Genomic DNA, 6408 nt, shown 5'->3' on the forward strand with positions numbered 1-6408 from the left:
GTTGGTTTCATGACTTCTTCTTGTATATTTGCAATGACCATAGGCTAGACTTCCTCCATTAGTGAGAGGAGAAAACTAGAAGTAAGCCTTTAATTCTGTGTTTATGTCTTATTCCTTCCATGTTCTTTACGATTATAAGGTTCTCCTCAAGATTTTATCAAACTACAATATATCAAAGTTTTAGATGAATCTCTACATCTCATATGCTTAATAACTTAGATATTTTATACTTAGATCAAGATAAAACATGTTTAGTCTAGATATTTGGTAGTAGGGACTTTACAAATTAATGAGTGAATAAATCTTAACTATAGTATTATTTCAAACTTCATGCCATATCTTCCAATCCAAGGAGATCATAGTAAGCCCTTAAGGTTGAGTGTAAAGAAGAATAGAATTAAATATAATTTTATTTGCTAATCATAAGTTACTTTAATCACTAATGATTTTATTATCTTGTTTCTTAGTATAAATTTTTTTCTATTACTTTATTTTTCAACAACATTTACTCTCTATTTTGTTTCACAAAAATACAAAAATAGATTTTAAATTTGTTACTTAGATTAACTTCATTTTGCTTAGTAACATCCCTCATTTCTCTTGAGTCATTGGTCCTGCCTTAGTCAGCCTGGGAACTCAGTTGAGTCACCTAGCACTATCTTCAAAAGAAGGAAAAATTGATCAACTCGAAATAGAGGATATCGCAATCCTTGAAAATTCATCATTATTTCAAAATACCTTTAGCGATCAATTCCCTTCTTTTGAGGAATTCGTTGATTGTCTATTAATGAATGATAACCTTTTATTGATTGAAGTCCAACTTGGTTTGCTAATTGTGCCCTCAGAAGAAGGAAAAAATAATTACTTTTCATATAAGATAACTTCCAAAAGCCAATCCGTGTTTAAAATTCCCAATGAGCAAGATGATCATACAAATATGGCTAAGGAAACTGATCTACCATCAAATGAGAATGTTGTCTAAGAGGAAACAAGGAACAATTCTGATTTGTTAATCACACCAATTCTAACCACTCCAATCCAACTTTGTATCCCATCCAACCTATCATTTAACAAGATTGTAAAGACCATGCCTGTTTTACAACTTCTACTTTTTTTAGGGATTTCGATAATTAATAAATATTTCAAAAAAACGATGATAATAAGAACTGAGGACAAACGAGAAATGTTGATAATTTTACAAAATCATTTTCATATCCTTATAATGATCCAAATTTTCCTAACCGCCATTTAGGGTAAGAAGTCGATCTCTATGTTCGTCAAATTAGATGTTAGGAAATTGCCTAGAAATCAAATCTTTTGATAGGTTCGGTTGAAAACATTAAACATATCGCTTCTAGGAGGCAACCATGAGTTTTTATTTTTTTAGGATGAATAGTGTAGTTATGATTTTTTTGCTTGTAATTATAGATTTCCACGTAAGACCTTAGTCTTTCTTATTTATCTCAATTTGAACTCACTAAAAACGGGTACAAAGATTGAAAATTTTCAAGAATTTTCTAAGAAAATTTATTTTTCACTTTGAAATTTTTTTGCTGAAAATTTATTTTCTTGAAAAAATATTCACTTAAAAAAAAGCCCTCAATCACTTTCTCATTTTCTTCTTCTCCTACCCAACTCTTGACCAAACCATCAAACCCTCCATAAGGTTGTAGACACCCAATTTTTGCACTCGTTTGATTAATCAACTCGTCAACCCCGATTGCAACGGTTCCCAATGAGGGATGATCATTCCAATGCTTTATTTTGTCACCAGATATGTTTCAGAAATCCGGATGAGGTATCTCGAACTAACAAAACTGTAGAAATCACGCTACGCTAGGAAAATATAAACCTCAAAAACATAGAAATCATCATCTTACAGACAATAAGAAGCTTTACGATAAAAATCACTAAAAAATGATCAAATTACCAAAATACCCCTAACCGCAAAACATCCCTAGAGCCCACATTATGCTTAGAAAAACCCTTTCAAATACATAAAACAACAAATTGAAATCAAATAAATCATTTTCCCAATTTTCACAAAATTAGACAAAATTACGAAAATGCCCCTCATAAAGTTCACGATCATTTCACACAAAAAATTTTATAAATGACACAAACCAATATTCCCATTGAATTTCTTATGAAAAATTGATTCCAAAACATCCTAGAACATCAAAAATCGACTTAAAACGCAAAAAGTCTTCTCCGGGGTAAAACGGTAATTTTACAATTTTAATAATTAAAAATTCTGAAATTAATAATTAAAATATTAATTAGTGTAAAGTGAAATCCTAATTAAAATTAAATTCAATCTTAAAAGTCAATCAAGTAAGACTAAAGTCAATCTTAAAGTCAATCAAGTAAGACTAAAGTCAATCAAGTGAGACTAAAGTCAAAATCTTAAAGTCAATCAAGTAAGACTAAAGTCAAGATATTAAAGTCAATCTTAAAGTCAATCAAGTAATATTAAGGTCAAGATCTTAAAGTCAATCAAGTAAGACTAAGGTCAAAATCTTAAAGTCAATCAAGTAAGACTAAAGTCCAAAATCTTAAAGTCAATCAAGTGAGACTAAAAGTCAAAATCCTAATAGAATTCTAATTAAATAATAACTCTATTTAAAACAATCATAATTAAATAATAACTCTATTTAAAACAATTCTAATTAAAATATAACTCTACCTAAAATAATTCTAATTAAAATATGACTCTAATTAAAAGAATTAGAATTAAACATTAACTCTATCTAAAAGGCACTTAAAAAAATCTATAAATAGGGGTCCTCACAACCTATTTTCGCATCAAATAAAAAATTCTAAGAGAAGTAGGTCAAAAAGCTTCCCTAGCCTCCCATAAACCATAATTTTGAAGCCCCAACTCTTTACCAAACACACATACTTCGATTTTAGCTAGAAAAACGCCTAGAAGCCCTTCAAAAACACTTCGAAATCCATAAACAAATCCGAAGAATACATATCTAAGAAAGAGATACCTCGCCTCGGATATCAGAAATCAGATCCGGAGACAGAACGAAGCGAGAAATATTGTACAAGAAGTTACTCTATCAGATCTGAGGGAACAAAAACGTTGTCTTTGGAAAAGTATAAATTTTGTAATTTTTTTTATTATTACTTAGGTCTTTTAGCGATGTAGTTTATTTAGGAATTAGTATAGACCGGCGTTTGCCGGGCGGGGTTGGTGCCTAACACCGGACCCCATAATTTGATCCCTGAACTCAGTTATCTTTTTTAGTATATTAGTTGCTTGTTTATCTGTTTCAAGTCAATATTTGATTCCTAAACCGTAAAAACTAGGTGGCGACTCCCAAACCTCAAAGGTAAAAAACGGATCCGTGTAACTCGCGGATCGAGGGCGCTTTCAAAGGTATTTTTAGCCGAGCCCCACATCACACCTCAACGCCAAAATCAACCAAGTCAATTGCTTGTTATGCTTGCTGCGATCCAACCCCAATTGACCCCCCCTCACATCACACCGTTCAAGCCCTTCTCGGTGCCGCGGTGAGCCCACGACCATTTACCTTCAAATTTTTGCATCCCTTTGATTTTGCGCCCCTCTTTCCAATTATGCCACACAAAACCCACACAATTTTCTCAGAAGAAGTTTATTCCGAAGCTTTTGATTTCACTAAAGGCACGTGGTTTCGTGACAACATCATTGCCCGAGGTTGGGGGGCTTTAATCTTTGAAGATAGTGAGACTTTCATAGGGGAATTAGTTAGAAAGTTTTATGACTCTTTCGTCTCCACTGACCCCTCCATTCCTTCAATCAGTATCAACTTCCTTGGCATTTTTATAACAATCGATGCCTACGATATTCAAGCAATTTTAGGAATTCAGTTGATTGAGAATGGTGTCTGTGAGCCCAACTTTGGTTTTGAGTATTATGTCACCTATTTGGGACTCTCCAAACAAGAAATCTGAATCAAGGACGGCAATCTCAAATCGAAAAGCCTTTACGAAAATCAATACCTCTATTAGCTATGGATCACGAGCAATGTTTTGGGTACTCAACACCCAACTAAGATGTACACCAAACATCTTTTGATCTCGAATGCAGTTCAAACTCGTGATCCAATTTTCGATATGGTTCACTTAGTACTTGACACACTTACTAGTATGATGACAAGTTGGACTCGTTTCTTGGCCCTACCTCACCTTGTCTGTTACGTTCTTCAACAACAACTAGGTATTCCCATTGCTGGTCAACTTAATTACGGTCGACTTGAAAACACACCTGCATTTAAAGGGAAAAAAGCTTTAAAGACTTATATTCAAGGTCTTTTGACCCTTGGTCTTAATGTAGAGGAACATGGTAGACCTCATGGTTATGGAACAACAAGGGTCGAGTTCGACGAACCCGTACTAGAGGAGGAATGTACACCGAGCCCCAATTTTGTCTTAGCTCGATCAGGTCACTCAACAAGGGCATAGAGGGGCATTTGGAAAAGTTTTTAGGATACTCAAAAAGGTCAACCAACAATACAAGGATCTACAGACTGGTCAATATTTGTTGATTGAGCAACAAAGACTGATGTTGACCTATATTGAGGAGAAGAATGCATGTGCAAGTGCACGGACCGCTGAGAGTTCAAATTCAGATTATGATTTCTTTTTTATATTAGGATGTTCTTATTTAGTTAGGTTATTTTTTTCTATTCTTAGGTAGAATTTCTTTTATGTAAAAATGTTTCAGAGATTATCATTGTTCTAACTTTCACTACTTTAATATTAGTTGTAACCAAAGTTTGCACATTAATGCTTAATCCATTTCAGGTGTGATCTAACATTTTTTTCTCTCTTTCCTTATTGCTTGCATATTAAGGACAATATTTTATTTTGGTTTGAATAGGTTAGCTCACAATTGCATTGTTAATTTATTTGCAAGTTTTCAAAAAAATATTTTTTAAAAAAAATAGATAGCACTTTTAAAATGTTTTCTTCAAAATCTTTATATGTATTGTTTACATATGAATTTCAAATCTCATGTTCATGTCCTAATTTTTTTATCATAAGTTCTTTTTAGTTATTCTTCATTAATAAAATCATAAAAAGATTACTTTGAAAAATTCATGATATTTCTAATTGAGTCATTGGAAAAATAAGATTTTATGGAACAAGAGTTGACCCTCTTCTCTGTCTAGAATATTAGGAAAAACCTAGTTTAGTAAACTATGACTTTTTTATCCTTTGGTTGGCTGGTTAAGAAGAAAAATAAAACTGAGGTTAGTATAACTTGGATAGCAACCATAGGATTAGACTGGGTACCTTGAAAATGGCTACCTACTTTTTGAAAAAAAAAACACTAGAAAAATAATGATGAATGAAAAAAATTAAAAAATAAAAGATAAAAAAATGTGAAAAAGACCAAATCAAAGTAAAAAATGCTTGAATTGAATTTAAAAAAAAAAACAAAAATGAAAAGAATCCAATGAGACAAAATAAAATAGTTTCAATAGTGTGAAAGTCGTCAATGGTAAAAACGTGAGTAAGCTGGAATATCACAAATAAAGTCCCTTAGAGGTATTAAAGTGAACATCCACACCTCTCACAATCCCAAACATGATACTTAGTTTGAAGTTAGAACTTAGGTAGAATTGACCATTCTTAGTAGTTAAGAAATGAAATCTTATTCTTGAAAAAAAATGTTACTTTTAAAATCACAAAAATTGCATGGGTACTCAAGTAATGTTTTTAGAATTTTTTAAACTGAGGAATGAAAACTTAGAACTTTCCTCAAACGTAAAAGATTTTTGACTGATTTGTGAAATATCGTTATATTCACATTACATATTTTGACTTTGATTATGATATTTTTATAAAGTATTAGAATTTTGTAGGTATACTCACTGCAAACCCTCACGAGTCAAACTCATTCACTAGGAGAACCTGGGGGTTTAAGGGCTTACTGCATTTGTCAAATGCAGTCATGTGACCTACGAAAGTTGTTTGTAATTTAGTTTTTACTTAATTTTTGCTCGGGATTAACAAAATTTAGGCTCGAGGGTGTGATTAGGGATAAGAAAATGATTTCTAGAACCCTAATTACATAGACTTTACGAGTAAATTATACACTAAACCCCCTAATTAGATATAACTTATTGTTAGCCCATAATTATTATTGATTTCAAATAAATGGTGTATTTTGGACTGAATTACAATTATTTTTGTATAACAGGAAAAGTTGCAAAGTTTTATAAAAGAATTAACAAAATTCAAAGCATCCACTATGATCCAAGATTCGAACCAAATTCACAAGCCAAAATCTAGATCCATTGGGCCCACATGGACCATGACACTTTCGTCAACTTGGGCAAAGTGGTGGTGTCGGTGGAGAATGCCTCGATATTTTCATAGAAGATTGACGACTATAGATACTTCGTATTG

The sequence above is a fragment of the Akebia trifoliata genome, chromosome 16 (assembly GCF_017979445.1).
Source record: "Akebia trifoliata isolate Shusen 1 chromosome 16, ASM1797944v1, whole genome shotgun sequence".
Classification (NCBI taxonomy): Eukaryota; Viridiplantae; Streptophyta; class Magnoliopsida; order Ranunculales; family Lardizabalaceae; genus Akebia; species Akebia trifoliata.